We start from the raw sequence: 12787 nt of genomic DNA on the forward strand, positions 1-12787 counted from the left end.
CATCGTGTAGCTTAGTAACAGGACTGCTAACATCTGAAACAGAAGCAGATGTTGCCAATTGCTCATCTGACAATTCGCTGCATTTATCACGAACGGTGAATCTGAGTAAAATGAGACTCTTTATTTCCTTATAACTACAAAACTGTCCCTGATAGCGAAATTCTAATTTCGGATTTGAATTTCCCATACCAAATTCCTTCAGGAGAACTTATTTTCACATAAGAAATAAAACCCTTGTACGAGAGTGTAATCCACTAAGATGACGCTCTGCACATGAATAATCCGCTAAGAATTATGCTCACCATTGGGTTAATCAGTAATAATAACGCTTAGCAGCAGAGAACATTGTTAAAATTATGCTCAACACAAGAAAAGTCCGTTAAAATGATGCCTAGCACCGGAACAATCCAAGATGATGCTTAGCAAGGAAGTAATCTATTTGAATGATACTCAACCTTAGTAAGTATGACCATTATTCTAGTCAGCTCACGCTCTCGACGCAATGTTAATTCTTTCACGAACGTTATTTTAAAATTCTAAAAAAAATCACTTATTATCGAGCGTAGAATATACATACTTCAGTTGCCTACATGTCCACCTCATTAATTCTCACTCTTGACGCATATCATCCCTTAAGGACTTTGTCAAAGATAGACACAGAGGCGAGACAGCAGAGTACATACACACTTTCTCCATTACTTAATTAACCCTTCGCCCAGAAAGGGCCGGCACGTTGCGATTGATTCGCTCTGAACGCCACTCCGCATTGGCGAAGGGCACCTCCGCATGATGGATTTGACGAGCGTCGCATCCGACGACAAGAGGACAAGCGCCGACACGGCCAGATCCCAGCATCCCCATGTACCGACAGCTTGCATGACAACATGTCCCGCTCGGATTTATCATACGTGTTCTCCATGCGTACAGGTATTGGCAGGCGGACACCAAATTGTGACGTAAAAACGTGCGGACAAGTGACAGCGATATTGTCTCTCTATGTTGAGCCCTGCTCTTCTACTCTTCGTGGGATTTCAGTTGTTCCGCGGGAAAAAAAATCCTTTCGTTTCGTTGTCAAATGGCATTGGGTTCATGAAACGTGGACGTGACCTGTACAGCATGTGTCAAAAGTCTTCGTTGGTCGATGGCGTTGAGTGCTGGACTCACGATCTCCACAGGTTCGAGGCCTGGCGCGATGAGGATCGTTGAGATAAATAGTTTTGTTGGCCCAAGGCCTGAATCCAGGGTTGTTCAACGTCCAGGAACCAATAAATTCTAATAGGTTCTATTGGGTTCCGCAACAGGAGCGGAACCTTTTTTCTTGCACAATTTAAATTCGGTCCAAGTTGCGTATTGTTTCATTGAAAAAAGGTTCCTGGACCGTATTTAAATTGATCGGAAAAAAGGTTCTGGACCGTATTCAAATTCATCTGGAAAAGAGGTTCCTGAACCGTATTCAAATTCATCCGAAAAAAAGGTCCCTAAACGTATTTAAATTAATACGGAGAAAAGGTTCCTGGACCGTATTTAAATTGATCAGAAAAAAAGGTTCCTGGACCGTATTTAAATTGATCAGAAAAAAAAGGTTCCTGGACCGATTTGAAATACAGTATGCGCCAAAATACTGTAGTACTGAAATGAAAAGATTAACAAAGGTATAAGACATGTTACAATATAGTGACTGGTCTATATGCAACCCAAATAACAATCGTGCCTTTTGGGTTGCATAACTGTCAGGAAACCTAAGGTTAGGTTAGGTTAGGGCATGTGGAGTGGGCGATTGTCACCTTTTTCAAACTCGGTCCACCTTCACGACCGCTTCCGTATGAGCGGAATTAATGCTCAACTATGAATACTTTTTCCTCCGTCGAGAGACCCGTTTCCAACAACAACTGCACAACACAACTTCCTTTTCACCACTGCGAACACGTGCAGTTGGAGCTATGCCCCGTCGACAAACGCAACCACGTTTTCGAGATGTGCGAGTTTGAGTACTGTATATTTTGGCGCATACCGTACTTTACAGATAAAGAGATTCTTTACGTTCCATAACCCATTTTCGCTTGCTGATTTTCTCCCCTGGACCGGAATTAAATTTATTTAAAATTCCCGGACCTTTAACAACCCTGACTAAATCTGTCCCTTTTTCAAATCTGTTGTAAAGTACAACCTATTGAAACCTGTCTATTATGCTCACTTGGGTCTCTTCTGCCTGTTATACAAAGTTCAGCCCTCAGTATTTCAGCTCGCGAAACGGACCAAGCATCTGAAGAGTCGAATTTTCTTCCACCATCTTGAAATTCATGACCTTGATCGTATTGAAAAGTTTGAAAACATTTCAGCTGAAAAACTCTGAACTACGAGTAGTTATGCGTTGCGTCCCCACTGACAGGGCCGGATTAAGACGAAATCGGGCCTGATGCTTGAAATCTTCGGTGAACAATAAACACAACGACGTTATAGTTACGTCACAGCGCAAGTAACTGTATAATAAGTAACGCTGTGTCTAGGCGTCCGAAATTGAGGCTCCAAATTTCATTCTAAGATTTATTTTCAGCTTAATATAGCAAAGGAAAACTGTTCAGATTTCGGAAAATTCTCGTCTTTTTTCATCTGGGCCTATTTCAGGAATGGGCCTAATGCTGCAGCATCAATAGCACCCACCTTAATCCGGCCCTTCCAACCGGGACCCCTTGATTACAAGGCGACGACGATACCAATGCACCATCAGGGAGGCGTCTATGCTCAAGAAGACTGACCAGGACTGGCCCTACAGTTTAAAGTGATATCCGAACCACTGCGTTGTGTTCCAACTGGGAATCAAAACAGTGACGCCTTGATTACGAGGCGGAGACGTTATCAGAGACCCAAAAAAGTGTAGTGTAGGTAGAAATTTGTAAATGTCAGAAATTGTGAATAGGTGGAAATCTATATATTGTTACTGAGGGCACACAAACGCAATACACGTTCGTGTTCTACGCTTCGAGATAAATTCATGAAAGCATTTTCCAGATGTCAGATCCCGTCATGAGGATCTAAGCAATAATGTATTTTCTGTTGGAAAATGCATTAATAGTTCTCCCTACGATAAAATGGTAATGACGTCAAGTAAGAGACTTTACCATGTCGGCTGATCTCTCTTTTTACCCTAGTTTAATCGTTCAATATTCATCAGCAACTGCATCCTACTAATTGCAACTTGCTGTTTCTGCGAATGTAGTTTTCACAGGAAGTCACAAACAAAACGACAAGTTTCATGCTAACATGCAATCCAAGGTACCTGGATGCGACACATGTGGCAGCTGAAACGTACAAGTGCCCACATAAAAAGGATGAGGGGTCCATATATACGCATATATTCATATGAATGGCTTATTGCAGAAAGGGACCTGAGTCACATTTTTGAGGTATCGGAGTTAATGATATTTTTGATTTTCTTAGTTACAGACACATCTTTTAGTGCAGAAAGGACGTCAGTCTCACGAGGCTATAGCCAAGAAAATGCACAGTGAAAAGTGTACTTCTATGCAGAAAGGTACCTGAGTCACTGACTCGGGTCCTTTTCTGCAATAAACTTAGCCGTATTTATACGTTGTACGAACTGTGTACGCTAATCTGTAATACAGCTCGGGCGTAAAAATACTGTCAAACTTATTGACTCCAGTAACATTATTGATTTCGCAACGTGGTGGCCTCATGTCTACAAAAAAATGTGGCATCTGTGAAAATTACCATGTGTTCCTACAAGAATAGGCAGTATTTTCAGATTTCCAAGTATCATTACTTTGAATACTGTGTTGTTTAACATAAGGGTACTGTCAAAGTTTCCGAATTCATCAAAGGTTTGAGGTCTTACACCTTCTATCTGATTGATTGAGTTGGTTTTAAGTCCGCTTTATGCACAGTAAGGCTAATCGGGACTGGACCTACAGTTTAAAGTGGGATCCGAACCACGAACTCCACCGGGTATCGAACCCGGGACCCCTTGATTACAAGGCGACGACGCTACCACTGTGCCATCGGGGAGGCCTACGGCTTCTATCTGTCCAAAGGTGCAAGAATTGTAATTCCTACGCCACGTACGTTCCCAGTTACACGTATGCCGATCAATCTTACTAAATTGAAGGACATATGAACTGCCTTGTCGTATGTACCAGACGACGTCAAAGGAATTTAGGAAGATATTCTTCAGTGGCCCACTACACGCGCCAATGAAACAGACTCAGGCTGAACCTCGCCCTTTAATAAAGAAAATTTGAATTTGAATTTGAATAACACATGCATGTATGAGCTCGTGCATTATTGTACTTCAAACACCGACAATAAAGTCCAGAAAGTGCAGTACACTGTCATTTTTTGATGACTCTATAATTTTCTGTGGCATATATAACATAACCTAGCCTATGTGGCAACGACAAACGGGCGTTTGTAGGATATTTCTCGTCTTATTTATCACAGTTTCCACTTTTATTGCAGAAAGGTACCGGAGTGACAACTTTTTCATCTCCACTGTCTCTAGCAGCATACTGCTGGGGGGCGCATTGAGAGTTGCAAAATTAACTATTCATTATGCTGAATATTTGAGCCAACAGCGGTACATTTCTTTCTTACACTATCAATATTATACGATTTTTCTTGTTTTTCTCAGAATTGTGCAAAAGTGACTCAGGTCCCTTTCTGCAATAAGCCATTCATATATAAAGTCAATATGTAACTCGTATATTAGCCGTGCTGGTCCTATCGATAGGGGGTCTGACTGCCGCGTGGAGACTCGGGTTCGACTCACGGTGTGAGTGTTTTCCGGTGGGAATTATTCCAGCTCGCTCTAAGGTTCACCGAGCCTGTTAATAAAATACCTACTTGGGGGGGGGGGGTCAACCGCGTTGTAAAGGCGGCTGGAGCATGGTGCTGATTACATCATCTTCACTAATGGCCTAAAGAAAATAATTGTGGGGACCTACTTTTACTTTTGCATTAACGCTTTACGTAAATTTAAGGGGGTACGCGACCCCATGCCCTTCCCGCTAAATTCGCCAATGTCACAAGCCTATGTTCCATCATAGGTATCCAGAGAACAGCAAAATCACTTGTGTGCTCTAAAAGGAATTCTAAAGAGATGTTCCGACGTTCGTGGCAGAGTGGTTAGCGCAGCGAGCTACGACGGCAGGGTTTTCGGTTTCGAATCGCGACCTGGGCATGAGTAAGTGTGTCTTCATCAATTTCATCATATAATGGCCCATCTTCATCGTCACGATTAGCCAAAAGTAGCAGAGAAGCGACGGTAAAAAATAATCAAATCAACTCTCGTAAATTTTCACAATTTGAAATGTGTTAGCGGTTGTTGAAAGGAATCTTCGGACGTAATTGTCAATTTCTTAAAGGTAATCTCCCCTCACACCTTTCTTTAACACTTTAAATTCCAGGCCGAAATTTGCATTTTCCGTGGGAGGCCTGAGCTGTTTTGATGTGCATAATTATTATGCACACGCCCTGTATGAGACACTTTTATAAGTTTCTTCTTCTCTAGGCTGTTCGCATAATAATTATGCACACCATATAGTAACAAAGTACTTTCATACGCACATTTGAGGACTAAAAGTGGTAAACGTTGTAAGTGCCAAAAGCGAAAGTGTTGGGAAATCGCATTGTTCCGCACATCAGCCCGTAAGAACGTGCACACTAGTGACCTCTTTACACGCCCTTTGAACTACTTAGAGGGCTACCAGCCACTTTTCACGTTTACCACATTATAAAGCATGGCACATTTCACAGTTTATCGTGGAAAACGATGTTTGAATTATTGTGGCACTTACAGCGTTTACCAATTTTAGTCTTCATTTGTTTTCAAAGAAGCCGTGTTAAAGAACTATACATGCTGCTTGCAAGTTGTGTATCAATCTGAAACACGTGACCTGCCATAGGAGATACACATGGCAGTTAAAGGGGCGGAGGCAGACACCCCCTCAACCGTCCCGCATGTAAAGGTACCCCCGTGCACGTGCACACATGCAATGAAGGCACATCGGGTGATGTGGAGGTAGAGCTCCACATATTATTGATCTCGGCCATAGTTGGGATGATGTGATCAGCATCACGCCCGGCCGCCTTTACCCCCCAGGGTTGTCCCCAAGGAACTCATTGATACGAGGCTGGGTGGGCCTCAGAAATATTCCTGGTTCAGATTACCTGCTCCGGGATTCGAACCCAGGTCACCTCACGAAATGAAAATAAAAACTAGATAAATAAATGGCATTTAGATCTACACACATAACTTTTTTCAAAACTATGTGACTGATCCTCAGAGAATACCTCCCCTTCAGCCTGCTCATTCCGGCGTCTTCACTGGCCATAATGAAGAACACCCACCCTCCCCCCTTTGTGTACGCCATTAAGTTCCACGTCTTGAGCCCCTCTCCCCCCTTTTTTGATCAAGACGCGCTTAGAGCTTACGCTGCGAAACTTTCCTAAGCTCCTTCCAAGACCATTGTGCCTGCAAGTGGCTGTCTGTGCCCTTTCCTTCAACGCCAAAAAAACCTCATTGCGGCTTGCTTTTGGGAGAAATTTTGGGCCCCAGGTGGTGGCGTTTTTACGACTCTGTTCCTCCACTTCCCTCCTTTCTGGAACTCATTAGAAATTCCGCATAACGCCCTTCTTCGCAACTCTCATCCGCTAAGCCTGTTTAGACTGACCTCTGGAGGCGCAATTTGGAACCTGCTTTTGTGTAAACTTCCCTCATCTCGGCCCCATAGTTGTATTCTGGTGCGGTTGGAGAAAGCTAATGCCTTACGTTGCCATAAGCTACATTGGAAAAAATGAACGATTTGGCAACACTGAAGCGAAGCATCTCGAAAGAGATTGAAAAGAATTAGAATTTTACACTTCATAACATTCTTGGAATATTAGTGACAATAGTTCTACATTAGCATGCAATGTTAATTGGACGTTGCCCATTATATAGGCTTCTATATATACTTATTCAAACATTATGTCTTTTTTATGTGGATTCTCTTCTTCTTTACTTCTCTCTTTCATGTCATTCATTTCCTCTTTCTCAATCTGTCTCTCCTTTGATTCTTTTCTTCCTGCTTTCTCTTTCCTGTCATTCATTTACTTTTTCCTTCTGTTTCTCCTTTGATTTTTTTTCCAGCTTTCTCTTTCCTGTCATTTATTTACTCTTTTTCCTTCTGTACCTCCTTTGTTTCTTTTTTCCTGCTTTCTCTTTCCTGTCATTCATTTACTCTTTCTTATGTCTCTCCTTTGATTCGTTTCTTCCTGCTTTCTCTTTCCTGTCATTCATTTTCTCTTTCTCCTTCTGTCTTGATTCTATTTTTCCTGCTTTCTCTTTCCTGTCATTCATTTACTCTTTCTTCTTCTGTCTTGATTCTATTTTTCCTGCTTTCTCTTTCCTGTCCTTTATTTACTCTTTATCCTTCTGTCTCTCCTTTGATTCTTTCTTCCCTGCTTTCTCTTTCCTGTCAGTCATTTACTTTCTCCTTCTGTCTCTCCTTTGATTCTTTTTCCCTGCTTTCTCTTTCCTGTCATTCATTTATTCTTTCTCAATCTGTCTCTCCTTTGATTCTTTTTTCCCTGCTTTCTCTTTCCTGTCATTTATTTACTCTTCCTCCTTCTGTCTCTCCTTTGATTCTTTTTTCCTGCTTTCCCTTTCCTGTCATTCATTTCTTCTTTGTTCTTCTGTCTTCTTTTTTATTATCTTTTCCTTTCCTTCCCTCTCTTTCCTGTAATTCATATCACCTTACATCTTCTTTTGTTTTTGACTCTATTTTTCTTTCCGGATGTGGATATCAGATAACGTCATTGTAAAACGCTTACAGGCGTTGTTTGAATATTTATCTTAGCGTTGAAAGATACTTAAATGGACCATGTATGGGCTAGAGCTCACCCTCGCTCCCTCGACAGCGACGCCAGTGAACAAGAGCGAACAGCAATATATAATAACAATGAGCAACGAGAAACGCGCACTGATACGAACTTGAGCGACAGGGCTTCACCTTTTATGCGGTTTTTCCACCCGAAGAAACCGGGGCAAGAGGAAAAAAAGTTGAAAAGCTTTGCGGCGGCGTGAACACGTAGACGCTCTCATGATAAATGTTATTAAATAAGGAAACTCCTCGCTGATTTAATTTCCTAACGGCGCTCTATCTCGGCGAGCCTCATTCTGGGAAAGCCACGTTGTATATTCCACGCGACGCTCCGTCTGGGTTTAATCGCAGCTTTCTCCGCTAGGTGTCTCCCTCTCTCAGCCCACACCTTGATCTCTCTCCCGGAAGAATTTTACGCTAATATAAAGTACGGTCGGTTTCCGTGGCGTAGTGGTTAGTATGACGCTCTGCGGATCACTGGTAGTCAAAGTTTTAGATCAGAGAGCCATCGGGAAGGAGGTGTTGATTGATAAATTAGGGTGGGCAAATATGAATATACATATTATGTTAATCATATCCATATTTCCCCCTACTCTATTCTGTCTTTACTGGTGTGCACCTTTTCCCCATATATCTTTCTGCTTATTTCTACCAGCCTTTCTGGGCTTGTGGCTCTTTCCTCCTCTGTCTATCTCTATTTCCCCCATCATCTTTCTTCTATCTCCTTCGTACTCATCTTCCTTTCTTTTTATTTAATTACATCTATTAGCCTCACCGGTGGCGTAGCAGTAATCGGTACCTTGTGATCAAGAGGTCCCGGGTTCGTACCCCACTTTAAACTATAGGTCCAGTCCCGATTAGAATACTGTGCATAAAGTGGACTTAAAATAAAAACTCATTCATTCCTTACGCTATCTTTTCTCTATTTATGTATACTTCTCTCTCTCTCTAATATTTCGTTTCTCTCTCTTTCTTTCTACCCTCTGCTTTCTTACAATTTCTTTGTCTATTAATCTTTCTATGCTCATATGTCTCTCTATCTCTCCCTCTCTGTCCATCCATTTTCCACAATCCTCTCTTCTTCTTCCCCCATCCACTTTTCTGCCATCCTCTCCCTATCTTGCTACTTATCTCTCTTTCTCTCTCTCTCTCTCTCTCTCTCTCTCTCTCTCTCTCTCTATATATATATATATATATATATATATATATATATATACGAGGTGTGGCTAGAAAAAACCCGGATTGATTTGATGTTGCTGTCGACAAACGACAAGCGCGTCAAGGTCAAGCGGTGCATGAGTGTATAACGTGATATCCTGCCTATCCACTGTGTGCTTTTCCAGGGTGCGCGGCGCTCAGTTCCGCTGTAGCTTGTGGACGAAGTGAACGTACATCTGTGCTCCGTCGGAGAAATGTTAAGTGTGAAAGTGGAACAGCATATGAATTTGAAGTTTCTTATGAAACTCGGAAAATCCGCCGCAGAAACTTATGGTTTGTTGAAGGAAGTATACGGAGATGAGTGTTTATCACTCACGCAAATGTTTGAGTGGTTTCAAAGGTTTAAAGAGGGACGAGAAGTGATCGCGGACGACTTGCGTCCTGGACGGCCTTGCACGTCAAAAATTGAATCAAAAACATTGCAAATGTCGGTGAATTGATTCGAAAAGATCGTCGCTTGAGTATTCGAGCTATTGCAAAACAACCAACATTATTACATTAAGGTGCTGACGACCATTCGTGAGCGAGTAAGAAGACGACGACCTGATTTGTGGAAAAGCAAGTCATGGATTCTTCATCAGGACAATCCTCCTGTCTACACGGATATCACTCTGTGCGACCTTTTTTTTATTCCTAAAGGTCAAATCAGCACTGAAAGGAACCTGATTTACGACCGTAGAATCTGAGAAAACAAAAGCGACGGAGGTCATGAACATGGTTTCGGAAAATGATTTCCAGCACCGTCTCCAGCAATGGAAGATTCGTATGGAGCGGTGTATCGATAGTGCAGGGGGGTACTTTGAAGGGGATAATGTTCGTATTCTGTAGCAACAGTCCGGATTTTTTCTAGCCACACCTCGTGTGTGTATATATATATATATATATATATATATATATATATATATATATATATATATATATATATATATATAGCTTTCTTTGTTTGGGACATAATTCTCTCTCTCACACACACACTCACCCACTCTGTCTCTACAAACTTTCGAATTTTAATTTGATTTCCTCTTCTATATTCTATTTATCTCATGTTTCCTCCCCTATCTCTTTCTGTGTTCTAATCTTCCTCGTTCTATCGTTTCTCTGACGTTGAAATGTAAACTAAAACTCATATAATTTTGGCATCATAATATTTTCATAATTTTACTAACTTAATTGACGCAAAAGAACATCGATATTTACGGGGTGAGAATCTTTGAGCATTATACGAGTATATAAATTCCCACAAGAAAAATATGCTTAAAGCGCAGACCGGAATATGCACTTATTTATGGATACATGCTTTTAAGAATCATGATTCGTTATTGAATTTGTCAGGGTTGAAAATGTATGAGCAGAGAGATTCTTTTTATGTGGGCGTCTGCCTACTTCTCCACGCCGCTGCCACCGTCAAATCGTAAGCGAAGAGAAAATTCCGTCAACTAGACTCCTAGCGATGTTCAAATAACATGAGAGTAGTTACGAACTTATCCCCAAACTTCATACTTGTGTAATACTGTATTGAAGTGTGACTCGGTTTAATTAACTTGGGGATCGTCAGTGTCACAAGGGATGTAGCTAATTATGCAATGCGAGAGGTTTTAATTTCTAACTAACTAACTAACTAACTAACTAACTCTCTAGCCTTCTTAAACCCGAAGGTTCATGGCTACAGCAACACAGGCCTTCCATCTGTCCCTATCCTGAGCAAGATCTACGAAATTCTCTTTACCATCCCTACCGATTGCCTTTAGGTATATCTCAACGTTGTCCTCCATCTTCGTCTTGGTCTTCCTACTGGTCTCTTACCATCAGGTTTTCTGACAAGAATCCTGTAAACTCTTCTTTCCTCTCCCACGTGTGCCACATGGCCTGCCCACCTAAGTCTTCTTGATTTAATCATTCTAATAATATCTGGACATGAATAAAAATTATGTAAATTCTAAATTATATAACCTTCTCTACTCACCTGTCTCCAGACAGAGACACGAACCAGAAACCTTTGGAAATCACTCCACGTGATAGTCCACCGAAGACTTAAAACAAGATTCAGCTTTACTAGTAGAACTGAGACTGGTGATTTGAATTTTATTGTTGTTTTCTTTCTCCTTCTTCATCTTTCTTCCATTGTTATTTACCTCTCTCTATCACTCTTGTGACTGTCTTCTACATTCACAAATAACTAATATTTACTTGATTTATATTGCATACAAGTTTATAAAATTACCAGGGAACTATTGAGATTAAGAACGCTGTATCAATGTCGATATTTGTTTTAAGTTGTTGATTTCGATTCGTTTTTGTTATATGTAAGAAGATTGAATTAAAAATGTCTTGTGTTAAAAATCGAAAAAGAAGTTTATATCAAATGTTATAAAGTGAAATAATATTTTGGAAGTTGAGTTGTGTTGCTTAATTCTTGCAATGTAAGTATAATAACATTATGAAACCCAGTTGAGCGCTGAGGACTTACAATTTAATTCAAAAATTGTGTTAGTCTGCTCATCCTTCGCGTACAATATATATTCAGTGTGAAGTATCGTTGCAAGAAATTGGTGGCCAGTGTGGGGAGATTTGGTTACACTGAAGAATTATAAATTTTAGACTTATTAGTGTCCCTTCCTTTGTGTACTTCATATTTTTGTTCTGTTGTCGTGAATTCAAATTAGTGCAATGACAACGAAGAATGTTCCTATCGTGCCATTACCTACGGGTACTTCAGATTTTAATGCTCAATTATTGGTCATGTTTCGGGAATTGAAGGAATCGAATGACAGCGTAAGGCAAAAGTTGTCTGAGCTTGAAAATTCTCAGAAAGAGCAGTTTTCATCTCAGAAAGAGCAGTTGTCATCTCAGAAAGAGCAGTTGTCAGAGCTTGAGAAATCTCAGAGAGAGCAGTTGTCAGAGCTGGAGAAATCTCAGAGAGAGCAGTTGAAAGAGCAGTTGTCAGAGCATGAGAAATCTCAGAGAGAGCAGTTGTCAGAGCTGGAGAAATCTCAGAGAGAGCAATTGTCAGAGCATGAGAAATCTCAGAAAGAGCAGTTTGCAGAACTTGAAGACAGAACGGTGAAGTGTATTGAAAATATGAACAACACTGTTAAGGAGTTGGGCAACTCACTCCGGATGGAGATTGGGCAGGTTGCTGAAGCTTGCAAAACAGCAAATGATCAAATAAAGGGACACGTTAAAGTGTTGGATGAAAATTTCCAACAGTTGAATATATCTGGTGAAGCGAATACCAACAGCATTCGTAAGTTAGAAGATAGTGTTGCTGGATTGGGTTTGCAGGTAAACGAGCAGTGGAATGTTATCAGCCAGATTAGGGAAAGTAATAATGAAGGTTTAATTCAACGTGTTGAGATCTGTGAAGCACGATTAAGTGATGTAACAGCTAAACTGCTGATGACTAATACTTCAACAATCCATAAAGCTGCAGGGAACAATGGCAACATTACTGAAATATCACGTAATCCAGAGCATCCTGTATCTTTATCCTTGTCATCTTCCAGTGCTTCAGAAGATGAATCTTTTCCATTGCATATGTCAGGAAAACGCAAATCTACAGGAAATCCTAAATCTAATTTGTCAGCTCCTACTTCACCAGTTAATGTGCGAAATTCTCGATCATAAAACTTCACATGTTAGTCATGTTGATCCAGCAAATAATGCTTCACAATCTAGCAATATAGACTCTGATA

Source organism: Lepisma saccharinum, chromosome 16 (genome assembly GCF_977018435.1).
Source record: "Lepisma saccharinum chromosome 16, izLepSacc3.1, whole genome shotgun sequence".
Lineage (NCBI taxonomy): Eukaryota > Metazoa > Arthropoda > Insecta > Zygentoma > Lepismatidae > Lepisma > Lepisma saccharinum.